Source organism: Ovis canadensis, chromosome 21 (genome assembly GCF_042477335.2).
Source record: "Ovis canadensis isolate MfBH-ARS-UI-01 breed Bighorn chromosome 21, ARS-UI_OviCan_v2, whole genome shotgun sequence".
Lineage (NCBI taxonomy): Eukaryota > Metazoa > Chordata > Mammalia > Artiodactyla > Bovidae > Ovis > Ovis canadensis.
In genome coordinates, this window is record NC_091265.1 from 23491258 (window position 1) to 23519192 (window position 27935).

Genomic DNA, 27935 nt, shown 5'->3' on the forward strand with positions numbered 1-27935 from the left:
TACCTAACATGGGATTACCAGAAGTACATAAAACAATTACTAATAGATCTCTGGGGAGAAATTGACAGCACCACAATAATAGGGGACTTTAACACCCCACTTATATCAATGCATAGACCTCAAGACAGAAGTCAACAAAGAAATAATGACTTAAATGAAGTATTATACTAGATGTACCTAATTGATACGGCTTCCCAGCTGGCGCAGTGGTAATCTGCCTGCCAATGGAGAAGACTCAGGTTTGATTTCCTGGGTCCAGAAGATCCCCTGGAGGAAGAAATGGCAACTTACTCCAGTATTCCTGCCTGGATAATCCCTTGGGCTGTGGAGCCTGGTGGGCTACAGTCCATGGGGTTGCACAGAGTTGGAGACGACTGAACAGTTGATACATATATAGGCTGTTCCATACAAATGCAGCAGCTCCTCAAGTGTGCAAGGACCATTCTCAAGGATAGCCTATATTTTGGGATGTAAGTCTCAAAGAGTTTAAGAAAATTGAAACTGTATTATCTTTTTTGACCACATGGTATGAAACTGCATCTGCAAGAAGAAAGCTGGAAAAATCACAAATACATGGAGACTAAGCAATATGTTACTGAACAGCTGTTGGATCAATGAAGAAATGAAATGAGAATCAAAAATACTTAAGGTCAGAGGAAAATGAAAGTGTAATATAGCAGAAGCTCTGGGGTGAAACGAAAGTGATACTAAGAAGGAAGTTTATAGAAATACAGACCTACCTCAAGAAGCAAAAATCTCTGAAACAATCTAACCTTACACTTAAAGGAACTAGAAAAATAAGAACAAGCAAAGCCCAAAATCAGTAGAGGAAGAAAATATCAGAGTGGAAATAAATAGACTACAAAGGCAATATAGAAGAGATCAGTGAATGTAAGAGCTGTTTTCTTTGAAAAGATAAATTTGACAAACCTTTCACTAGACTCAATAAGAAAAAAAGAAAAGGTTCATGTTTAAAAAAATGAGAAATCACAATGTGTAACAAATACAAAGGATAATAACAGAATACTATAAACAGCTAGCTATATGTCAAAAAGTTATCCCTATATGACAACCTATAAGAAATGGACAAATTCTTAGAATCATACAGTCTTCCAAGACTGAATCACAAAGAAATAGAAAAATCTGAATAGACTAATCACTATTAAGGAGATTGAAATAGAAATCAAAATCTCCCAAAAAACAAAGCCAAGGACTAGATGGCTTCACAGGTGAATTCTGCCAAGCATTCAAAGACAATCTAATTCCCACCTTTCTCAAACTCTCAAAAAATTAAAGAGGAGGGAATGCTTTTAAATAAATTTTATGAGACTAGCATTGTCTTGATAACAAAACCATAGGTAACACACAAATTGCAGACCAAAATCACTGATGAATATAGATGCAAAAATCCTCAACAAAATATTCAATTCATTTCAGTTCAGTTGCTTGGTCATGTCTGACTCTTTACGACCCCATGAACTGCAGCACACCAGGCCTCCCTGTCCATAACCAACTCCCAGAGCCTACGCAAACTCATGTCCATTGAGTTGGTGATGCCATCTAACTATCTCATCCTCTGTCATCCTCTTCTCCTCCTGCCCTCCTCAATCTTTCCCAGCATCAGGGTCTTTTCAAATGAGTCAGCTCTTTGCATCAGGTGGCCAAAGTATTGGAGTTTCAGCTTCAGCATCAGTCCTTCCAATGAACACCCAGGACTGATCTCGTTTAGGATGGACTGGCTGGATCTCCTTGCAGTCCAAGGGACTCTCAAGAGTCTTCTCCAACACCACAGTTCAAAATCATCGATTCATCTGTGCTCAGCTTTCTTCACAGTCCAACTCTCACATCCATACATGACCACTGGAAAAACCATAGCCTTGAATAGACAGACCTTTGTTGGCAAAGTAATGTCTCTGCTTTTGAATATGCTATCTAGGTTGGTCATAACTTTCCTTCCAAGGAGTAAGCGTCTTTTAATTTCATGGCTTCAGTCACCATCTGCAGTGATTTTGGAGCCTCCAAAAATAAAGTCAGCCACCGTTTCCACTGTTTTCCCATCTATTTCCCATGAAGTGATGGGACCAGATGCCATGATCTTCGTTTTCTGAATGTTGAGCTTTAAGCCAACTTTTTCACTCTCCTCTTTCACTTTCATCAAGAGGCTTTTCAGTTCTTCTTCACTTTCTGCCATAAGGGTGGTGTCATCTGTGTGTCTGAGGTTATTGTTATTTCTTCCAGCAATCTTATTTCCAGCTTGTGCTTCATCCAGCCTGGCACTTCACATGATGTACTCTGCATATAAGTTAAATAAGCAGGGTGACAATATACAGCCTTGACGTACTCCTTTTCCTATATGGAACCAGTCTGTTGTTTCATGTCCAGTTCTAACTGTTGCTTCCTGACCTGCATACAGGTTTCTCAAGAGGCAGGTCAGGTGATTTGGTATTCCCATCTCTCGAAGAATTGTCCACAGTTTATTGAGATCCACACAGTCAAAGGCTTTGGCATAGTCAATAAAGCAGAAATAGATGTTTTTCTGGAACTCTCTTGCTTTTTCCATGATCCAGTGGATGTTGGCAATTTGGTCTCTAGTTCCTCTGCCTTTTCTAAAACCAGCTTGAACATCTGGAACTTCACTGTTCACGTATTGCTGAAGCCTGGTTTGGAGAATTTTGAGCATTACTTTACTAGTGTGTGAGATGAGTGCAAGTGTGTGGTAGTTTGAGCATTCTTTGGCATTGCTTTTCTATGGGATTGGAAGGAAAACTGACCTTTTCCAGCCCAACAAAATATTGGCAAAATAAATAAAACAGTACAATAACGGTATCATACTGTGTGATCAAGTACAATCTGTTTCAGGGATAGAAGGATGATTCAGTGTCTGTAAATCAATCAGTGTGATACACCACATTAACAACCTGAAGAATAAAAATTATATAACCAACTCAATAGATGCAGAAAAAGCATTTGACGTGATTCACACGTTTATGATAAAAACTCAGTATACCTTTATACAATAAAAGCAATATGTGAGAAACCCATAGCTAACCTTTTAGTCAGTGAGAAAAACTGAAAACTTTTCCTGTAATAAAGATCAAGAGTTAGACGAGTATGCCCATTCTTGCCATTTTTATTCAGCATGCTATTGAAAGTTCTAGGAATAAGGAATAAAAGCATCCAGATTGGCAAGGAAGAAGTAAAATTCACTATTTGCAGATGATGTAATTTTGTATACAGAAAACCCTAAAACTAACAAAATACTAGAAGTAATAATTTAGCAGAGTTTCAGGGTAAAAAATCGGTATAGAAAAGTCTTGTTTCATTTCTTTGAACTGTCAGAAATATAGAAAATTGTCCCATTTATTGCTGCAGCAAAAAGAATAAAATACCTAGGAGTAAATTTAACTAAGGATGTGAACGATAGTACACTCAAAACTATTAAGATATTCTTTAAAGAAATGAAAGAATACCCCCAAATAGTAATATTTTCTGTGTTCTTGGATTGGAAGAATTAACTTTGCAAAAATTTCCATATTACTTAACATAATATGCATATTTAAGGTAATCTCTATCAAAATCCCAATGACATTTTTTCAGAGGAATAGAACAAAAAAATCCTAATACCTGTATGGAACAACAAAGGCTATGAATAGCCAAAGCAGTCCTGAGAAAAAGGAACAGATCTGGAGGCATCACACTCCCTTATTTCAAGTTAAAGTTCAAAGTGTAGCAATCAAAACAGCATGGCATTGAAAGAAAAGCAATGGCAAACCTAGACAGCATATTAAAAAGCAGACATATTATTTTCCTACAAAGGTCCATATAATCAAAGCTATGGTTTTTCCAGTAGTCATGTATGGATGTGAGAGCTGAACAGTAAAAAAAGGCTGAGTGCCGAAGCATTGATGCCTTCGAACTGTGGTGCTAGAGAAGACTCTTGAAAGTCCCCTGGACAGCAAGGAGATCCAACCAGTCAATCCTAAAAGAAATCAATCCTCAGTTTTTGTCAGAATGACAAATGGTGAAGCTGAAGCTCCAATACTTTGGTCACGTGATGTGAAGAGCCAACTCATTGGAAAAGATTCTGATGCCTGGAAAGACTGAAGGTGGGAGGAGAAGGGGATGACAGAGGATGAGATGGTTGAATGGCATCACCGACTCAATGGACATGAGTTTGAGCAAGCTCTGGGATATGGTGAAGGACAGGGAAGCCTTGTGTGCTGCAGTCCAAGGGGTTGCAAAGAGTTGAACACATGTGAAAGACTGAACAAAATTGTTAGAAAAAGTAGACATTGATGCCTGGCTCCCAACCAAGTCTGGCGCCCAGATCAGATCTGACCTTCCAGAGCTGAGAAGGGGCTTCATTTATGCCCCAGCGGAAGAGAGCCCTCCCTTGCTGGCAGCCCCTGAAAGATTAAGAGGTCGCCATGGTGGCACCCTTGCTGATCCTGTTGCTGTCCTTTGCCCTGGGATCTGCTGCACAGGGCGCCCAGGGTGACGAGAATTTGGAGATTATTGATGGAGTCCCATGTGCAAGAGGCTCCCAGCCCTGGCAGGTGGCCCTGCGCAAGGGCAGACAGCCCCACTGTGGAGGCGTGCTGCTCGGCGAGCAGTGGGTGCTCACTGCTGCCCGCTGCATGATGAATGCGTACCATGTGCACATGCGCAGTGATCGGCTGGTGGGAGGCCAGAACGTCAAGGCCACGCAGTCCTGTCCACCATCTGTGTCACTCCACACAAACCCACGCTAACAGCCTCATGCTGGTGATGCTAAATGCCTGGGCCAGGCTGTCATCCAGTGTCAAGAACATCAACCTGCCTTCCCACTGTGACCCACCACCTGCCCCAGACCACATGCACTGTTTATGGCTCGGGCACCACCACTAGCCCTGATGTGACCTTTCCAGTGCAACTCACGTGCACAGACGTCAAGCTCATCTCCCCCCAAGACTTTAGGAAGGTTTGTAAGGACCTGCTGGGGTACTCCCTGCTCCATGCTGGCATCCTGAACTCCAGCACCTGTGGAGTGGTGTGCCTGCAACAGTGACTCAAGGAGACCACTGATGTGCAAAGGTACCTTGCAAGGCCTGGTATCATGGGGAAGTTTCCCTTGGGGCCAACGCAATGACCCAGGTGTCTGTACCCAAGTCTGCAAGTTTGTCGATCGGATAAAAGAGATCATGAGAAGAGACCGCTAATCTCTCCCTACTCCCATCTCTCCATCCCTATGCCTTGGAACAGGAAATTCACAGAAATAAGGACATCAGTGACCTACAGTTCTACTTGAACTTATCTTTCCTCAGAGACATGTCAGAGCCTCAGCAATATGTATATAACCCAACAATATGTGTGTAAGCCAACAATACGTGTGTAAGCCAACAGTATGTGTGTAAGCCAATCAAATCAGTTAGGACCTAAAAACCACAACGAATACAGAAACCTCAGCGCTGGTAAGGATGTAATGAGACCAGCCCTGTCTGCCACTGAAACTGTCAAGTCATACAGTTTCATGGAAGAGGATTTGGCAATTTGAATGGGAACACTCGTTCTCTACCTTTGACCTAGTATTTCTAGTTGTCTACTAAAAAATAAAAATCCAAAATATGGAGCAGAGTTTGAATTTATCACAGTATTGTTTTTCATAACACAATAGTGGAAACACTGAAGGTGTTTAGAAACAGTGGATTGGTTAAACAGTAGGCTGGTTTGAGGCAAGGATATTCTGAAGCACTTAAGGGTAATAATTATGCAGAATTTTTAGTATTGTGACACTAAATGAAGGAAGGAAGATATAGAAATATATATGTATGTGATTCTCACTATGTAAAATGAAAATATTCACAAAACCTGAAAGGACATTTACCAACCTGCATTAAAAAAAAAAAAAAAAAGACTTGCAAATCAATGGAGTAGAATTAAAGAGCCCAGAAATAAGCCCACACCTATAGGGACAGTTAATTTATGACAAAAGAGCAAAGAAATACAATTGAGAAAGGATGTTCTCAATAAATGGCATGGGAAAACTGGACAACCACATGGCAAGAGAATGAAACTAGTCTACTGTCTTACATAGCAAAAAAAAAATTAATTCAAAAGCATTTAAAGACTTTAAGACCTGAACCCATAAAACTCTTAGAAGAAAACACAGTATGCTCTTTGACATTCATCTTAGCAATATTCTTTTGAGTGTTTCCTCAGGCAAAGGAAGCGAAAGCAAAAATAAACAACTAGGACTACAAACTAACAGCTTCTGCAGAGCAAAGGAAACCATTAACAAAATGAAAATACAACACACTGCATGGGAAAAATATTTGCAAATCAAATATCTAATAGGGAGTTAATATCCAAAATACACTACCCTGTAAAGCATCTGCCTACAATGCAGGAGACCTAGGTTTGATCCCTGGGTTGGGAAGACCCACTGGCAGAGGAAATGGCCATTCACCCCAGTTCTTCCCTGGAGAATCCCATGGACAGAGGACTCTGGTGGGTGACAGTCCGTGGGGTCACAAAGAATTAGACACAACTGAGAAACTAACACACACATCCAAAATATACATGAAGAACCTACACAACAACAACAAAGCCAAATAAAAATGGTTGGAGGATCTTAACAGACATTTTCCCAATGAAGACTTACATAGGACCAACAGGCATATGAAAAAATGCTCAACACTAAAGAAATGCGACTAAACCTACAGTGAGATATCATCTCACACTCATCAGAATGACCGTTGTTAAAAATATAGGGAATAACACATGTTGGAAAGGGTGTGGTGAAAGGGAATGCTCACACACTGCTGGTGGGAGCATAAAATGGTGCAGCCACTGTGGAAAACAGTGGAGATCCCTCAGTTAAAAACAGAATTATCATAGGAACCAGCTATTCCACTTCTGGGTATTTATCCAAAGACTGCTGCTGCTGCTGCTGCTGCTAAGTCGCTTCAGTCGTGTCCAACTTTGTGCAACCCCATAGACGGCAGCCTACCAGGCTCCTCTGCCTATGGGGTTTTCCAAGCAAGAGTACTGGAGTGGGTTGGCATTTCCTTCTCCATATCTAAAGACTACAAAATACTAAAATATATATATATGTGTGTGTGTGTGTGTGTGTGTGTGTGTACATACGCCTGTGTGTTCATGGCAGTAACTTACAATAGCCAAGAATCAAAGTACCCATCAATGAATGAACTGACAAGATGTAGTGTAGATGAGAACATCAAAGTCCATACCATTTGGGGAAAAAAGAGACGGTGATTAATTAAAAGTAAGCATGTGTGCCTAGTTATTTCTTTAGTAACTGCAAAACTCAGTGTGCTCTGCTGAACATCAGTTTAATGGAATTAGAAATTCTGTTTGAAGCCTGAAGTTTCCATACAGTTGCCAATTTAGTCACTGAGGGCATGTTCACCCATGTTAAGAGAAAGTGGAATGTGGCCTGAGGTTGAATTTTGCATCCTGATGGCAGTGTCTTAAGTATAAAGCCCCACTGGGAGGTCAAGATTAGAAAGATTAAGGGCACAGAGCCATTTTTCTTCGAAGAGCAAGCTCTAGACTTGTAGGTCTGCTTGATAAGAGGGCTTTGATCTTTCTCATTTTGTTAATCTGTAAATCCAATCACACTCAGAGTTGAGCACAGGAATTTCATTCCCTCTCATGAGCAGGCATTCTTCTGAGCTGCTATATGGCCAGGCAGAAATTGTCCCTGAGAGAATTCACAGTAAGTCTCATGACTTATGGTTACAAAATGTTTTAAAAGGAAAAAGGAACGACACAATAACTATTGTAAATATTGTGTACAATTAAGATAGAGGTGTTAGAATCAGTAAATCAGACATTTTCTAACCAGCATATTTATTGTATATATTCTACGTATTTATTTGTAGAATTTGCACCAGAAAACAAGTGTTAGCAAACTTAACCCATTATGTTGGATTTGTAAAGGTTTCTAGGATTATGTGTGTGTGTGTTAGTAGGACATAAACACAGCATTCATAATGGGAAATAGAGACATCGTTGAGCTAACTTTCTAGTCAGTCACTCAGGTAATGAAATTATTCAATGAATGACATTGGGTCAACTGATTATTAAAAAATCATTACTTCAGTTCTTAAAAATCTGTTTCCCATGGATAAAAATTTAAATGTTGGAAATTTGAAAAATTAATGTGTCAAAGGATGCCCATAGGACAATTTTTAAAAAAATCTTTTATTATGTGTTTGGATTTTTCTGATCTTAGGTGTGGCATGCAGGGTCTCTGTTGTGGAGCACAGGCTCTTTGCTGTGGCGTACAGACGTCTCTTTAGTTGTGGCACCTGGCTCTGCAGTAGGCAGGCTCAACAGCAGTGGTAGCGGGCTTAGTTGCCCCACCACACATGGGACTTTAGTTAGCTGACCAGGGATCAAACCCTTCACCTGCACTGGAAGGCGGATTCCCAACCACTGGACCACCAGAGAAATACCTGACAACTTTTAAATAGTCATATATTAGGGAAAAAAGGTTATGAAAACTGAAAACCAGAGTGGAAATTATTGAAAATATTGTCTATGTAAACATTTTAAACAACTGGGGGTAAAAAACCGTCCAAAAGAAAGTCAAATTAAACTACAACATGTACAAAAGTAAAGTAAGCCTCTGTATGTAAAAGTTAATATTTGTAATGTGTCAAAGAACTAATCTCTTGATTCTGCTTTAAAATCTTGCAAATCAATAAGAAAGGGACCAACTTAAAAGTAGTAGGAAAGGGGACAATGATTAAGAATAGGCCTTTTAGATGGAAAGAAATATAAGTAACTCATAAACAAATGAAAATGTTCTATTTTAATCATACTAAAAGAAATGTAAAGGAAAATAATAAGAGTCTGTATTTCACATGAAAGTTTGATAATACATAACTTTGGGAAGAGTGTGGAGAAATAAGCATTGTTTGTGGAGGTGTAAATTGAGAAACTCTTTGGAAAAAGCCAACTGTATTGACCAAAAGGTAAAACTGTATGTTACTGTTTAATCTGGCAATCTTAGTTTTAGAAATTTACCTAGTCATATTCACACATACACAGAGATACATGTACAAAAATAATTAGTGCAGTTTTATTTTAAAAGGCAAAAATCTGAAAATAACCTTGATCCTATCAATAGGGAGTGTTTACATAAATAGCTATGTGATGCAGCTATTAAAGAGTGTTTTTTGCTGGGAAATCTCATGGGCAGAGGAGCCTGGAGGTTTGCTGTCCATTGGGTTGCAAAAAGTTGGGACACGACTTAGTGACTAAACAGCAACAGAATTAAAGAAGGAGATATGTTGATGTGTGTCAGAATAGAAATGACACACAACATGAACAGAACGTATCTTTGAATGAATAATGGCAAAGTAGAGAAGCATATATAAAAAACTCCCATGTGGATAAATATGAAGAAACTATAGGCACTCATATCTATATAGCCATGGAAAAATTTTGGAAAAATATATGTGAAACAGCTAATGATAAACTTCTCAGAAGTAATATTGGAGCTCTGCGGTGGCAGGAAGATCAGTTCAGTTCAGTCGCTCAGTCGTGTCTGACTCTTTGCAACCCCATGAATGGCAGCACGTCAGGCCTCCCTGTCCATCACCATCTCCCGGAGTTCACTCAAACTCACGTCCATCGAGTCGGTGATGCCATCCAGCCATCTCATCCTCTGTCGTCCCCTTCTCCTCCTGCCCAAAATCCCTCCCAGCATCAGAGTCTTCTCCAATAAGTCAACTCTTCGCATGAGGTGACCAAAGTACTGGAGTTTCAGCTTCAGCATCATTCCTTTCAAAGAACACCCAGGGCTGATCTCCTCTAGAATGGACTGGTTGGATCTCCTTGCAGTCCGAGGGACTCTCAAGAGTCTTCTCCAACACCACAGTTCAAAAGCATCAATTCTTCGGTGCTCAGCCTTCTTCACAGTCCAACTCTCACGTCCATGCATGACTACTGGGAAAACCATGACTAGACGGACCTTTGTTGGCAAAGTAATGTCTCGCTTTTGAATATGCTATCTGCTGCTAAGTCACTTCAGTAGTGTCTGAGTCTGTGCGACCCCATCGACGGCAGCCCACCGGGATTCTCCATCCCTGGGATTCTCCAGGCAAGAATACTGGAGTGGGTTGCCATTTCCTTCTCCAATGCATGAAAGTGAAAAGTGAAAGTGAAGTCACTCAGTTGTATCCGACTCTTAGTGACCCCATGGACTGCAGCCCACCAGGCTCCTCCATCCATTGGATTTTCCAGGCAAGAGTACTGGGGTGGGGTGCCATTGCCTTCCCCAGAATATGCTGTCTAGGTTGGTCATAACTTTTCTTCCAAGGAGTAAGTGTCTTTTAATTTCATGGCTGCGGTCACCATCTGCAGTGATTTTGGAGCCCCCTCAAAAAAGTCTGACACTGTTTCTACTGTTTCCCCATCTATCTGCCATGAAGTGATGGGACCAGATGCCATGATCTTAGTTTTCTGAATGTTAAGCTTTAAGCCAACTTTTTCACTCTCCTCTTTCACTTTCATCAAGAGGCTTTTGAGTTCCTCTTCACTTTCTGCCATAAGGGTGGTGTCATCTGCATATCTGAGGATATTGATACTTCTCCCACCAATCTTTATTCCAGTTTGTGCTTCTTCCAGCCCAGTGTTTCTCATGATATACTCTGCATATAAGTTAAATAAGCAGGGTGACTATATACAGCCTTGACATACTCCTTTTCCTATATGGAACCAGTCTGTTGTTCCATGTCCAGTTCTAACTGTTGCTTCCTGACCTGCATATAGGTTTCTCAAGAGGCAGGTCAGGTGGTCTGGTATTCTCATCTCTTGAAGAATTTTCCACAGTTTATTGTGATTCACACAGTCATCAGGAAGATAAATTATTCTGAATTAATTGGCCCCAGCTACATGGCATGCAGTATTGTAGTTCTCGATCAGGGATCCAACATGTTCCCCTGCAGTGGAAGCGCAGATTCTTAACCACTGGACCACCAGGAAACTCCTTGGGTCTGTGTAACTTTTTGTACTATATAGATTCTTTTTACTGTGTATATATCTAATTTTTACAATAAAATATTTAAAAAAATCACTGCACTCTTCTCTAGATCTGCATCTCCATCCCTTCCCTGTAGATAGGTTCATCAGTACCATTTTTCTCGATTCCATGTATATGCATTAAATATTTGTTTTCTCTTTGTAACTTAATTCACTCTGTATAACAGGATCTAGGTTCATCCACCTCTTTAGAACTGACTCAAATTCATTCTTTTTATGGCTGAGTAATATTCCATTGTACATACACAGTAGGGGAAGGAAAGAATGGGATAAGTGGAGAAAGTAGCATCGACATATATGCAGTACCATGTGTAAAATAGTCAGCTGGTGAGAAGTTGCTGTAGAACACAGGGAGCTGAGCCTTACACTCTGTGATGACCTGGAGAGGTGGGATGAAGGGAGAGGAGGAAGGCTCCAGAGGGAGGAGATACATGTATAGTTATGGCTGATATGCATTGTTGTACAGCAGAAACAAGCACAACATTGTAAAGCAATTTTCCTCCAGTTAAAAAATTTAAAAAATATTGCACTGAAGTTTTTAATGTATGACTTCAGAATAATGATATCTACTGAATGGGTGCCTATCATGTATCAAACACTGTGCTATGGTTAATAAATATTATTTCTTTTTTAAAAATTTATTTTATTGAAGTATAGTTGATTTACAACGTTGTGTTCATTTTTGCTGTTCAGTTCAGCCGCTCAGTCGTGTCCGATTCTTTGCGACCCCATGAATTGCAGCACGCCAGGCCTCCCTGTCCATCACCAACTCCTGGAGTTCACTCAGACTCGCGTCCATCGAGTCAGTGATGCCATCCAGCCATCTCATCCTCTGTCATCCCCTTCTCCTCCTGCCCCCAATCCCTCCCAGCATCAGAGCCTTTTCCAATGAGTCAACTCTTCGCATGAGGTGGCCAAAGTACTGGAGCTTCAGCTTTAGCATCATTCCTTCCAAAGAAATCCCAGGGCTGATCTCCTTCAGAAGGGACTGGTTGGATCTCCTTGCAGTCCAAGGGACTCTCAAGAGTCTTCTCCAACACCACAGTTCAAACGCATCAATTCTTCGGCACTCAGCCTTCTTCACAGTCCAACTCTCACATCCATACAGGAAAAACCATAGCCTTGACTAGACTGACCTTAGTCGGCAAAGTAATGTCTCTGCTTTTGAATATACTATCTATGTTGGTCATAACCTTTCTTCCAAGGAGTAAGCATCTTTTAATTTCATGGCTGCAGTCACCATCTACAGTGGTTCTGAAGCCCCCAAAAATGAAGTCTAATACTGTTTCTACTGTTTCCCCATCTATTTCCCATGAAGTGATGGAACCGGATGCCATGATCTTCGTTTTCTGAATGTTGAGCTTTAAGCCAACTTTTTCACTCTCCTCTTTCACTTTCATCAAGAGGCTTTTGATTTCCTCTTCACTTTCTGCCATAAGGGTGGTGTCATCTGCATATCTGAGGTTATTGATATTTCTCCCGGCAATCGTACAGCTAAGTAATTCAGATATATATATATATATATATATATATATATATATTTATATTTATATATACACACATTCTTTTTCATATTCTTTTCCATTATGGTTTATCACAGGATATTGAGTATACTTCCGTGCTGTACAGTAGGATCTTGTTGTTAATCTATTCTATATATAATAGTTTACATCTTTCAATCCCAAACTTTCAACCCATCCCTCCCCAACCTATGGCACCCACAAGACTTTTCTGTATGTAAACATTATTTCTAAACCTCACAGCAACTATGAGGTAGAAATTATTTCTGTCTTCAGTTTAAAGGTGAATAATGAAAGCCTGGGTGTGTTAAAAGACTTACAGAAATTCACATAACTGTTTAGTGCTACATTTACTCCATCGGAAAGTCTCATTAACCAAATGAGTTAGAAGTTTGGGTCCTTAAGAAGCAATCCCAGGATCTAGCACGTTTGTGAAAATGGGAACAATTTGTTCTCTTTTTGAAGCTTTATTGTTCTTTAGAGTCATAAAGTGTTCGTGGCAGAGGGAGGACCCCTAATCCTGGCATGACTCAGTGACGGGTGATGGTCTAGCCCGACTGTCATGAACAACTATAAAACTAGGTAAAGATGTGAAGAAACACCTTCAGACACTGTAGAACAGACATAACAGAACCGTGATCCCTAAATAAGGGAAACAGGTAAATTGAGCTCCATGGTTATTGCAGCATTCTGCTCAGAGGCACATTGTGGTTGTAGCATTTGGGGCTGGAGACCAAGAAGAGCACTGAGTCTGGAGTTCAGAGTGTGGAGACACTGTGGGGCCTGGAATTACAGGCAGAGCAATATGAGACAACTGTGCAGGAAAAGGACTGTAGACTCCCACTTAGCGTTTAACCCATACTGCAGTGTGCTTGCGCTGGGTGAGACTCTGAAAGCCAGGGCGAAGCCAGTTACCAGGGAGCTGAGAAGGCAGTGGAGATTCCAGAGTTTACATGTGACGGGAAGACATTTGAGTTTCACCCACCACAGACTTTGTTGACGGCCTAAGATAACTGACACTTTAGAAAGGCCACATCTGAGGATTTAGCCCAGCTCTAACAAAATTTATAAAAAGTCTCAAGATGATCAAGCTGATATACAAGTAAACCAATAGTCTGCATGTTAAAATTTCTCTCTTTAACTGGGACCAAAAATATAGCATCTTCACTATCTAGGGTTAAGTAAAACATTATTAGACATGCAAAGACACAGCAAAATGAGAAAAACCAGTCAAGTATTAAGGACATGCAAAAGTGACAAAGATGGTAGAATTAACTTACCAGGACATGAAGCAACTATTATAAATACAGTCAAAATACACACAACCCCCACTGTATGAATAAGTTAATATTTGTAACATATATCAAAGAACTAATGTCTTGATTCTACTTTAAAATGTTACAGATCAAGAAGAAAAAGACCAATTAAAAAAAAAGATAGGAAAGGGGACAATGATTGAGAATAGGCATTCTAAGCAGAAATAAGAACTTTAAGGAATAAATGAGAATAAGTAGAGAACAGATAAAAGTGTTGTAGTGGAAAAAAATGGAAACTATAAAAGAAAAAAATGAGCATTTTGGTTTTGAAAAAAAATCTGAAAATTGTTTATCAGATAGACTTATGAGTAAATTATAAACCGTAGAAAAAAATGTATCAGTGACCTTGAAGACAGGAGAATAGAAATTATTAAATCTTAAATAAGGAGAAATGAATCTCAGTGAACTCTGGGACAGTAACAAGTAGTAAGACATGTAATTGGAGTCCTGGAAGAAGCCAAGAAAGAGCTAAGGGGTAGAGGGAGGCAACGTGGGAAAAATAGAGAAGGAAACGATGATTAAAATTTTTCAGATTTCATGTAAAATACAAGCTCATAGATCCAAGATTCCAAAGCCCAGGCAAGATAAACAAAATGACATCAGTGCCCATTTTAATCAAAATATTGCAAACTAAGGATAAAGTCTTAAAAGTAACTAGAAAGCAGAGATACTACAGATGACAACGGAAATTCATAGAAGAAAGCAATAGAGAAAATAAAGCCAAAGTTTGTTCTTTGAAAATAAATATTAATGATGATAAACCCTTAGAAAGATAAATCAAGAAAAAAAAAACACAAAATGTATCACCAAGATGAGGAATAAACAAAAGTATATCACTGTAGGTATATGCTATAGGCACTAAAAAGAATATGACAAAATTCATGAACAACTTAATACCAATAAATTTGATAACTTAGTTTTTTGTACTTTCCTGTGTTGATGCCTTTGTTAAGCCTTCTCCTCCCTTTGCATGAAATTTCTCACATGACTTGAGGTGAAAAGGAAAAATCTGCAAAACACAATACCATATTGAATGCAGTGAGTGGTTCTAGATGCTACATAAGCCACGCCAAATTCTCTAACATTAAGATAGTTTTGGTTGGCCCATGAGCTGAAGGACTTTCTTGCCTGATTATGATTTAGTGTCCTAAAATCTTTTCTGAAACAGGATGACACTTTTAAGATTTCTAGCATTAAGTACAGTTTAGTTATTACTTTATTCTGGGATAATTAACTGTTCAGTTTGAATGTGTGGAATTTACTCCTCTCTCAGAATCCCTGACCTTCTGTGGCTTATTAACATTATTGCAGGTCAGTATATGCTGTTCTTTTGGGGCAGAGGTGAAACAATGACTTAGCAGCTTTGGGAAATACGCTTCCATGTGCTTTCATGCTGACGTTTATAGAACTGTTGCTGATAAAAGTTGAATGAGGCTAATGGAAGGATAAAATTCATTAGGGAGAAGAATTTACACTTTCCTGATGGGATGTTGTGTTCCACATTCCTCAAAACAACTCTGACAATTGAAATGGGAACCCCATGAAATGCTGTGGAATCCAGGAACAACAAAATAGGCTGGACTTCTGGTTAATTCAGCGAGCGTGCACTGAGACCATGTTAGGTGCAAGAATCAGAAAAACACAGGCTCATGTGGTGGCCTTGCCCTGGAATCAGTGCGCAGTGACTTTCATTAATAGCTCTTAGTGCGCATGAATCACTTGGGAAGCTTTTAACAAATATCTATGGAAGGAACACACCCCCGGCAATTAAACCCTCATCTCTGGAAGTAAGGCTCCAGCATCTGCAGTTTTGAAAGGCCCTGCATTGCTTCTCATGTGCAGACATCGTTTACTGAGGCTGAAGGCACCAGAGGAGACAAAACTGGGAGCTACGATTTAGTTGGTGTTGGATGTAGAGAAAAATGTCTGCATGAATTCTGAGGATTCAAAGGCGGTGGTTGGAAATGAAATGAGGTTTCTAGTAAGTGTAACAGGAAGGATTTGATGGGAATTAGTAAAGGAAGGAAGGAAGAGAAAAATATGCATGAGAGAAGGGTGAAAAGGGGGAAGCACTAGCAGCTCTTCACTGCCCCCGCTTTTCTTCTTTTTCTTCCCCCTCCGCTTCCTCCTCCTCCTCTTTTTTTTCTCTGTAACAGCAGGTCAGAGAACATGGGAGAGATTAAAATTAGGAAAACGTTAGGAATAGTGATGTGTGTGACAAAAGGTGAGAGAGTGTGGAGAAGAGGTTTTTACAGTGCTGATGGGAATGTAAATTGATAGAGCGGCTATGGAGAACAGTGTGGAAATCCCTTAAAAACTAAGCATAGAACTACCATATGACCCAACATGCCTACTATTGGGCATAAACCCTGAGAAAACCATAACTCAAAAAGACATGTACCTCAGTGTTCATTGCAGGACTATTTACAACAGCCAGGACGTGGGAGCAACCTAAATGTCCATTGACAGATGAGTGGATAAAGAAGACGTGGTTCATGTATCCAGGGAAATATTCCTCAGCCAAAAAAGAGGAATGAAATCGGATCATTTGCAGCGATGTGGATGAACTTAGAGTCTGTCATTCAGAGTGAAACAACTCAGAGAGAGAAAAATATATGTCAATGCATACATATGGAATCTAGAAGAAAGGTACTGATGTACCTGTTTGCAGGCAGCAGTAGAGAGGCAGATGTAGAGAATGGACTGTGGGTGTGGGGGACGGAGGGAGTGAGACGAGGTGAGAGGAGCATTGCAGATGCACGCCACCTCATGTGAAATAGACAGCTAGTGGGAAGCTGCTACATAGCCCAGGAGCTCAACCCAGTGCCTTGTGACAACCTAGAGGGGTGGAGTGGGGGGTGGAAGGGAGACTCAGTAGGGAGCAGGTATATGTCTACTTACGGCTCAGTCGTGCTGTTGTACAGCAGAAACTTAACACAACATTGTAAAGCAATTATACTCCAATATAAAGGTAACCTTTGGAGCGAGTTTCTAAGCTGGTGAAGATGAATGTTCAAGAAGGGACCGATACCACCTTTAGACACTTACTTAAATGTTGTTTGTTGCTGTTTTGTGAGCAAGCTTATGGATTTTATGAATTATGACCTGACCAAGATAATAAACATTCTTCCTGTCTCTTCCCTTTGCAGACGTGGGGGATCCTAGAAAGGCAGCGGGATTTTAGTTCCTCTGTGTCAGTCTCCACTGGACTAACACTGGAATGTTAGTGGAGAATGAAAGTAGGCTTTGGGACCTTGGCAAGTGCTGTTTTCTTACAGTTTTAGTTTAGAAAGTTTTAGTTCACTCGCACCTTACTTACGTGGAAGACTTCCCAGGTGGCACGGTGCTAAACAATCCAGCTGCTGACGCAGGGAACACAAGAGACGTGGGTTTGATCCCTGGATAAGGAAGATGCCCTGGAGAAGGAAGTGGCAACCCACTCCAGTATTCTTGCCTGGAAAATTCCATGGACAGAGGAAGCTGGTGGGCTTCAGTCCCTGGGGTCTCAAAGAGCTGACACGACCAAGTGCAGAACAGCTGCACCTTATTGCAGCTTAGTTTGTCTTTCATAACTCATCTCAATGTTCCTGTCTTCAGGCGCACCATCCCTGGATGACTCAAATCTATTTCTGCCTTTTAGGACACTGGGATAGAGAAGAATAATTGTGTTCCTTCCCTGATGCTACTTGTCCTGAAATTTTCCTTTCAGCCCATGGAAATCATAAAGCAGTGAAGATGTAGGAGTTTTTCTTGATGTAACAGTAGCAAAAACAAAAAACCAAAAAACCCACGTGCATAGTACAACATAGTTCATGTAGAATTTTATAGCATGTGTCCTCTTTGATGATTTCCAAATCCTTCAAAAGCCATTATTAAGAAATGGAAACAGACTTAAAAAGTTAAGTTTTTGCCAAAGTCATTTGGCCAGCACGTTTCTTTCCAGACTTGTGCCAGATAGTGCCTTTCTTCCACGCCTTTCATATGCATTTGAAAGGCATTCCTTTCCAGTTCATCAGAAATGTGCCAGAAGCTCCTAGCATCTGAGAGTCAGAGGAAATCTTAGGCCACTCCCCTATTTATGCACCCAGCGCATAATCCCCTCCACAGGGTTCTTTAAAAGTAGACAGTTAGCTTCATTGGAATATCCACAGCAGTGAGCATCTTATTCTTTCCTCAAGCAGCCCATTTCAGTGTTAAAGTGCCCTACTTGTCATCTGCCTCCACACCAATATCTAGTATCAGCAAATTTACACAGATAACGGAATTCCTGCCCAAGTGTTAGCAACAGCGGCACCATTTCTGAGAATATTTTCATTAGAAATAAAAGCCTTCAGACAGAATACCTTAGTAGGAAGCAGTAAAACTAGAAGTGCAGTGTGTGTGTGTGTGTGTGTGTGTGTGTGAGTTGCTCAGTTGTGTCCGACTTTTTGCAACCCCATGGACTTCTGCTGGGACTTTTGTGACACCCTGCTGGGCTTCTTTGTCCACGGGATTCTCCAGACAAGAATACTGGAGAGAGTAGCCATTCCCTTCTTCAGGGAATCTTTCCAACCCAGGGATTGAAGGCAGGTCTTCGACACTGCAGGCAGATTCTTTACCATCAGAGCCACCAGGGAAGTCTCAAAGTGTAATAGCAGGCATGAGTAGGGGTTGTATCTGGGTCCTGCTGTACCGGGGAGCCTCATCATCCTCACTCCATGAGGAACTTCTGGTTTGTCTTGTGACCACATCCTTGGTACCGTCTGCCATTCTGTCTTGTGGAAAATAGTAAGAGAAATTATTTCCATAATTATTCAAGTAAGGAGCTCTTAGAAAAACCCAGAGGCATAGTTGGGAACTGGTGAAAAACTTGCATTCCCCACCCTACTAAACTAAGAAAAAAGAACCCCAAGACTATAACAATATGCCGTGCTAGAACTTTAGAAACAATGAGTGTTGAAACGTGTGACATTTTATTCATTGATGTAGTCCTTAAGTATTTATTCAGCACCCAGCGTGTGCCAGTTGTTAAGCATAGTGCTAAAGATACAGTCCTGAGCAAGACCAGACAGGCCTCTGCTGTTGTAGGGTCCACAGTCTAGAAAGGAGGCCCTTGTTCATTTTCAAAATTGAAAGTAAATGCGAAGTTGCACCTGAGGTTTGCACTCAAAAAGTGATTTTGTATCTTGAGATTCAGGGAAAGTGACTCTATGGAGTTGACTGGTCTGAGATATGAAGGTGACTAGCAACATTATTAGGAGAAAAGAGTAGAAGGCAAGGGGTGAGGAAGAAAAGTTTTTCTCCCTAAAGGTAACAGCATGTGCAGAGGCCCTGTGGTTGGTGGGAAGATGGTATATTGGGGAAGTGAAAGTAGTGTGTTTGAAGAACAGGCACGGAGTGAATTCATAGTACCTGGTAAGGCCTTTCCCTGGAGGAGGTCAGATGTTCATTTCAACTAGTCACAATTTTTACTATCTCTACAAAGTTGTTGGGGCTTCCCTGATGGCTCAGATGGTAAAGAATCTGCCTGCATTGCAAAAGACCCAGGTTTGATCCATAGTCTAGGAAGATCCCCTGGAGAAGGGCATGGCAACACACTCCAGTATTCTTGCCTGGAGAATTTCAGAGACAGAGAAACCTGGTGGGCTACAGTCCATAGGGTCTCAAAGAGTGGGATACAACTGACTGACTAACATTTTCACTGAGTTGGTAGCTTTTAGAGGTTATTCATCTATCCAGTTGAACAGTTGGAATGTTTTTCTTTTTTCCCTCTGGTGAATATAACCTAGATTCATAGACAAAAAAAGTAAAAAATCATTCAATCCTGAGGTGGCAAATAGATATCATTTCTAGCGCTAGTCCTTCCAGACTCTTGGCAGCTGCTTGTAGTCATGTCACGACCGGGATTCTGACTCCTGTCTGTCTCAGGTTCCATCTTCTTTTTATCTTTTGGTCAGACCCTAACTCAATTCTAGTGTCCTGATCACTCTGCTTTTCTGCCTTTGTCTTGGAAAGAAAGAAAGGCTATATTTCCCACTGGTGCTGAGACTTACTTGGAGACATCTTTCCCTCTGGGTTTTAAAAATAGAAGTGGACACCATTCGTAGCATCCACTTTGGAAGGGTAGTTTGCCTTTGAATGAATTCTGGAGCTATATCTTCATTCTGAGCTCTTAAAAGAAATTCCAAATGGACCGGTGCTTTACAATTCTCTAAAATTTAGGCAAATGTATGCATTTGTTCTGAAAATTTGGGGGATAAATCCTTCCATTGATAACATTTTTGCTGTTTTTCAGTTTCTTTAAAAGAGATCAATGATACCAAAACTACAGAGGAAATTACAAAAATATATATCCAAACACTAATCAGTATTGACTTCAAGAACTTCAGGTTTTTAACATTTGGGAAATTTGGCAGCAGAACTTTGTTTCAGATATTGCATGCTACCCAAGAAGATGAAATATTTAGAAACTAGAGATTGCTGGAGGCAGAAAATATCAGTGTTTGCAAAAACCTGCAATGATAAAATATTTACAGCCTTTCCAAGTGGAATTTTAATAAAAGTGTCAGCAAGTAGAGCTTCAGGGTCAAATCTGTAGGCATATTGGCTGCCCCGTGATTTTAGACATGTGGGAGAGGTTACCAAGAAGAATGCAGATTTTAATTTACGGTTCTCATTAGTTTGGGGGCAAGTTTGAAGAATTGTTTTAAATGCATATTTATGTATGTTCATTCTACGTACTTTAAAAGTATAAAATTTCCCAACTGGTAGTAAAAATACTCTCTTCTAAGTTATAGAGTGTCTCAGATGTGTGGACTTACAAAGCAAAAACAGTATCAGTAATACAGGCTTCAAGTAAAAGATGTCTGTGGAGTCTTTTTGCAAGCAAGTAAACTATTAATGAATCATTCTTGTGCCCAAAGCAATTGGAATAGGATGAAATCAACTGAATCCAGAGCAGAGGAATATGCAAGCGCTTTTGAGAGTCTAATATGTACCAGGCTCTTCGTTGCATACTTTATACATACTAGGCTCGTTAATATCCATAAAGACATTTAACACAGATAGCACCAGTCCTGGATCGCAAAGGAGGGAATTGAGGGTCTATAGGATAAGTCACTTACACTACGTGCACCTCTGGGATCTGAACCCATGTCTGTCTGACTTAGAGATGCCTCCTCTCTTTCCCACTCCCTGGAGATACCTGTTGAGAAGACAAATAATTCTACTTTTTCTGTCCCCTAGTTCAACACCCCACAGGAGACTTGCTTTGGATAGTTTTTAGTAGCTACATTTTGAGATTAATGGAAAGTTGGAGACTGAATCGTCTTTGTCATAACCCTCAGTAGAGAGCAGTATGTTTGATGTAATGTATCTATATGCAATTTGAAATGGTTTTCTTCTTCCTACATGCGTTGACCCAGATTCCAGCAAACACTGCCTCTCCTGATTTCTAACCAGATTTTTGCCTTCTCATAATGTACCACTTTTGGTATAGACATCTTGTGATCTAGAGTTTCAGAGACTCTTTCTAAAGTTGTCTGGAGAAGGATTTAATGACCCTTAACATGATCATCTTCTAAATGTCAGTGGAAATGGAAGATCAGGGAGCACGTGACTCAGCAGTAGTCATGCAGCTGCCTGACTTTAAAATCACATAAAGGGAAAGGGGGCCAAATAACGTGTACCAAGGTGTCTCAGACGGTAAAGACTCTGCCTGCAATGCAGGAGACCTGGGTTTTATCCCTGTGTCGAGATGATCCCCTGGAGAAGGGAACGGCAACACACTCCACTATTCTTGCCTGGAGAATTCCACGGGCAGAGGAGCCTGGCAGGCTACAGTTCATGGGGCTGCAAAGAGACAGACAAGACTGAGTGACTAACACTTTCACTTTCAAGGCACAAATACCTACAAGGGAATAGTGCGTACAAGAAATGTTCCTTTCAAAGACTTGGTTTGTACCCTCCTTTACCGCACTCATCACAGTCCGCTTTACATTTGGAATAGTAAGTATGAGTCTGTCTTCTCAACCAGGTTGTCCATACACTCTGTTTCATTTCTATGTGGCCCAGTGGCCCACACAAATTCAGCCTTCAAACTATGTGTGCGCTATGGATTGGAAGTGGACACACACCAAAGCAGGGTCAGGCACACTCGCCTGCTGTGAAGCTGGGTGGGGCAGCAGCAGCAGTGTGAACACTGGAGTCTGAGATTGCCCACTGTTTACCTGTGTGCCTCAGTCGCTCATCCATGAAGTGGGGCCAGTAGTCCTTTGTTTTCTGAGCGGTTGGGAGAAATAAATTAAAAAAAACTTTTTAAGTTTCTCATCACATACTTGCAGTGAAACAAGTTTCCCGAGTCCCTGCCACCCCTCTTCTCTTGCTCCTCAAAGCAAAGGCTTGAGGAGTCAAAGTGCCTCCCCCCAACCCTGGGCACCTCATGGAAGGAGCCTATATTCCCTACAATTCCTTACAACCCCTGCCCCTTTCCAAATCTGTATACCGTATCTGACACCAAGGAAAGAGTTATGTTTAAGTATTATCCCCACCCCGCCCATCATCTGTCCTGTATTTGACTCTCATCTGATCCATCACGGATATTTCATGCCTTCAGTTTAGCAACCACACTCATGAGTCAAACAAGCTGCTTTCTTTCCTCAGGTTCCTCACTAAAGCAGTTCACCGCCAGTTCACACCCGAGGGTGCTTTTTATTCTTCTCTTTAAACAAACTCAGTCTGTTTTCCAAGACTGAGTAACCATTTCTGTTGAACTCCATCAATCCTACAAAACGAGGCCAAGAAGGTGCTGGAAAAACACATTTCTTTTACTGAAATAGAGGTGACTTGATACGTTGGTGATTAAGGTGGCTGCTATAGATGGCTCATTTGTAATCAGGGCTACTTAACCCCTTCTTTTTCCAAAGAAAGGAAATTCAATATGTTTATAGTCCTAGCTCCTTCATAGTATTAAACATTTTATATTTGTTTTCTTTTAACCTCATAGAAATGTTTTGGTGAGTAAATGAATACATATCTGTATATATGTAATATGTATATTATGTGTGTATATATATATTCAGTAATACATATGAAAAAGTATATTTCATATATGTCATCCAGCATACTTTCCACACAATAGCAGACATACTGGATGTTATTTTAATACGGTTGTTCCAAATTTTAATATGAAATGAGTATCATTACTACCAGGCAAGACAATAAAGTGCCAAGGGTATTTTTTTAACCAGTACAGCAGAATTTATGTGTTCAAATCATTGAGGTACATCTGTATCTCACAGTGATCTCTTTAAGAAGCAGCACATTTAAATCAGTAGTTTCACCCCTGGTGCATAATATGGTGGAACTACTCATAAGGAATTTGGTATATAATACATTATGAAGATAATTATCATGACCATCATTAAAATGGCTAGTAGGAATTCCGTGGTGGCCCAGTGGTGCTCTCACTGCCAAGGGAAAGGGTTCAATCCCTAGTTGGGGAACTAGCATCCTATAAGCTGCAAGGTCTGGCAAAAAAAAAAAATAATACTGTTTTTGACTATCTAACAATACTCCTTTACTCTTGGACTAGCATGTCCTTTCTCTGCAGCACTGTGTCTTCCTCCCTCACATCTCAGTCCTGCACACCTGAGTGGCTCTCTGCCTCTTGCTCACAGCTGATTGGCCTTAGCTAGGCCAACCAAACCCCTTCCCAGCATGTTTCTAAACAAGACCTAGAAGAGGATCCAGTCACCTTTAGAAATTAAAACTCTTAAGAATCATGAGGCTTGAAAGCTTGCTGGTGTAATGTTTCCTGATGTATGAAAGACTCAGTCTTCAGTGAGAGAAAAGGAACTGAGGCTCTGCCCTATCATTGAACTGTTGTTTCTTGAAAACAGTAGTCTAAATGAGAGAGGAGATCAGAGCTGGCTTATGAGCATGTGACCTGTGCAAAAATTAGAAGGGCCTCATTCTGGCTTTAATGTTCTGCTGTTGCTCTCTTGACATTCATATTAATTTTTTTAGCAAGAGGCCCCATGCTTTCATTTTGCATTGAACCTAGATAGGATATCCTAGTTCAGATATAGTAGTTCAATACCTGACACACAGTAACTACTCAATAAGTGAATGAATTCATCAGTGAATAATTTTTTTTTCCTTAAATGCAAGTTGGAAGTTTCCTAGTAGAAAGGGAAACTATTTTTCAATACAGAAAAATATTTGTGTGGAAGCACAGAGGAGAAAAGAACTTCTGTGATTCCGGAAATGATAGGAAATTTGAATTCATGACAAGCCCAGCCTATTTGGACTTCCTTGGTGGCTCAGACAGTAAAGAATCTACCTGCAAGGCAGGAGACCTGGGTTCGATCCCTGGGTTGCAAAGATCCCTTGGAAGAGAGCATGGCAGCCCAATCCAGTATTGCCTGGAGAATTCCATGGACACTGGAGCCTGGTGGGACAGTGAAGTCCATGGGGTCACAAAGAGTTGGACACGACTGAGTGGTTAAGCACAGCACAGGGAGAGATGAAGTTGAAAAAAAAACATAATGAGAATTTTGAAAGCTTTACATGTCATTCTGAAGAAGCTGTTGCTGCTACTGCTAAGTCGCTTCAGTTGTGTCTGACTCTGTGCGACCCGATAGACAGCAGCCCACTAGGCTCCTCTGTCCCTGGAATTCTCCAGGCAAGAATACTGGAGTGGGTTGCCAGTTCCTTCTCCAATGCATGAAAGTGAAAAGTAAAAGTGAAGTCGCTCAGTCGTGCCTGACTCTTAGCGACCCCATGGACTGCAGCCTACCAGGCTCCTCTGTCCATGGGATTTTCCAGCAAGAGTACTGGAGTGAGGTACCATTGCCTTCTCCGCTGAAGAGGCTAGGCTTTATTATATGGCTTAAATAATTCATGTAAGTCCAATAAACAGGTAAATAACAGGGATATGGTGTAAAGTTTAGAAAGTTTCTTTGGCTGGTGACAGATGGACTGAGGGCTAGGTAAGTTTCAAGGGATACTTAAGCAGTAGAGGTATGTTGGGAAGGAAAAATAATTTTTCTCCTACCTTTCTTAGTTCTTGGCTAAGACTCCATGGGATAAAAGATGGATCAAGAAGAGAAAAACAAATTTATTACCGTGTATATCTGCTGTATTTATGAAAGATAGCCAGGGAAAAATGAGTAACTCTCTGAGGTGGATTAGAACTCTGACTTAACTACTATCTTTGGCTAAAGACAAAAGAAGAAAGGTGGGTATCTTGTGGGAGGAGAGGTTTGGGGGAAAAAATTGTAGAAGAGTTACCAGGAAAAGCACGATAATCAAGGTCATGTTTTTTCCGCTGACGTAAGTTGGTGCCTTCTCCATAGATAAAATTCTGCTTGATTTAGTTGTCCTTCTTCTCCTGGCACCTAGAGGAAGGCTTCCTTACGAATGGATATTTCCTTTACAAATGCAAATTTCCTACAAAGCAGTGATTTCTGCCCTGTGTTCAGAGTCTCTTCTGTGCTGCTGTTTGTCAAAATAATCAACCCCCAAAATCCTTATGACAAAGAAGCTTATTTTGGGGTGGCATATTCTGCTACCATTAACCTCTCAATCATGTTTTTCAGTTTCCAGTGTACATCTTACATATATTTCCTCCATGGGCAATTGATTTTTTAATCCATATTTTAAAATCTATTGTTTTAATTTTTCAACTGCTTCTCACTAGCATATAAAAATAAGTCTTTAAAAAATTATTGACTTGTCTTCACAGCGAACTATTTTTGCATAATTGTACACTATGATTAAACATTTTGAAGGTTGAAATTTGTACATTTTTATTATGTATATTTTCTCAAATGTATTTATTATATATGTTAGACTATTTGAAGAATTTTCAATTATATACTCAGTTCACCAAACAGGCTCAGTTGCATATATTCTCATGAGATATCTTCTCTCAGAGGTTTAATAATATTAAACTCAATATAATAAAATATAAGCATCATGTATTCAATCCAGATCTGCTCCATCCACTGGCCATCCCCATCTCATTTGGTAGCAACTCCATCCTTGCAGTGGCTGCAGCCAAAACTCTTAGAGACAGCCTTGATGCCACTCTTCACATTCCACGTCTAATAAGCAGATCCTGGTGACTCTAGCTAAAATACATCCAAACTATAATTCAGCTTTTATAACTGACCTAGTGAAAGCGAAGTGAAGTTGCTCAGTGGTATCCAACTCTTTGTGACTCCATGGATTGTAGCCTACCAGGCTCCTCCATCCATGGGATTTTCTAGGCAAGAATACTGAAGTTGGTTGCCATTTTCTTCTCCCGGGGATCTTCCCAACTCAGGGACCAAATCCGGGTCTCCCACATTGCAAGAAGATGCTTTACTGTCTGAGCCACCAGGGAAGCCCATAATTGACCTAGGCACAACATAAAATATTTATATACAGAAGAAAATATAAGATTTCTTAGCTTTGACAGTCAAAAATCAATACATATAATTTGACAGTTGGCTGTCCGTATCCACAGCTCCATGTCTGAGGATTCAATAAACTGTACATATTTCATGTAGTACTGTAGTACATACTTAAGGAAATCTGTGTGTAAGTGGACCCACACAGTTCAAACCCATGCTGTTTAAAGGTCAACTGTATATGAACTTCAGAGTCTTTTCTAGTCCCAAGATTCCATTGTTTCATAGTTTTTCATATTACATAGTTAAGTAAAAATATATAGAGGTGATTCTCCCTAATTCCACCAGATTGTGAGCTCTTAGAAGGCAGATACTTTTACTTCTTCACCTCTAAAAATCTAATATGTAGAGTAGTGTTCTGTACATAGAATGTCTTTAAAAAATCTTTCTTAAATTATTTTCTATCATTTACAACTTTTATACAGTTAATAGAACCAATAAATCACTCACTATGCCTCTAATATTATGAAATTCTCTAAATACTGGCAGTATAGAGGAGAGGTATAATACCTGCCCTTATGATATATAGCAGAGAAAATAGCATGTGCTAGCAGCAAAAATAACAGGAAAGCAAATGTGCACACACACATATAGCATGAAATAGTGTCCCATAATGATGTAGTAGAGTATGAGCTTTTTTTTTTTTTTCAGAAAAACTTGGGTTCAAATGTATATGCTGCCACTTTAGCTACTGTTAGCATGGAAAGATTTCCTGGTTTTTGTGTGCTGCTTTCATAAAACTGGAGATAACACTTTATTTTTCAGAAATGTTATGAGGATTATTTCACATAATATGTGCAAAGGGCGAGTATTCTAGGGAAAAGTAACAACTCTGAGATTCTTAGACCAAAGAGCAGAGTCAAACTGACTCTGCTTTTATCATTATATTTTTGCTTGTATTATTATTATGCTCATGTTTCCTCATTACATAAGATTGACCTGTGATAGTAATCATTCAAGTTGTCCCACATAATCTTGGGATCCATTCATGAGTTTGCTCTCTCCCTTCAGCCATGCTATCTTCAATTTTTTTGAGATCTTACTGTCCTTCAAGTATTGTGTTATAGCATTTATTACATCCTTTAATCCCAACAACCAGTCTTGCCAAATTGTTATTATTTTCCTGATTTTACAGAAAATAAAATGATGCTTAGAGAGATTACATAATTTGCTCAAATTCATACCACTAGGAAAAAGTGGAAACAGTGACAGATTTCATTTTCCTGGGCTCCAAAATCACTGCAGATGGTGACTGTAGCCAAGAAATTAAAAGACACTTGCTTCTTGGAAGAAAAGCTATGACAAACATAGACAACGTATTGAAAAGCAGAGCCATCACTTTGCCAATAAATGTCCATATAGTCGAAGCTATGATTTTCCCAGTATTCATGTCTGGATGTGAAAGTTGGACCATAAAGTAGGCTGAGCGCTGAAGAATTGATGCTTTTGAATTGTTGTGTTGGAGAAGACTCTTGAGAGTCCCCTAAATAGCAATGAGATCAAGCCAGTTAATTGTAAAGGAAATAAACCCTGACTATTCATTTGAAGGACTGATGTTGAAGCTGAAACTCCAGTACTTTAGCCACCTGATGTAAAGAACTGACTTACTGGAA

The 27935-nt window shown here is 40.1% G+C and overlaps 1 pseudogene; it reads left to right on the plus strand.

Annotated features, from left to right (window-relative positions):
- Nucleotides 1–4427: 4427 nt before the first annotated feature.
- Nucleotides 4428–5198, plus strand: LOC138427176 (kallikrein-7 pseudogene; annotated as a pseudogene).
- The last annotated feature ends 22737 nt before the right edge of the window (nucleotides 5199–27935 follow it).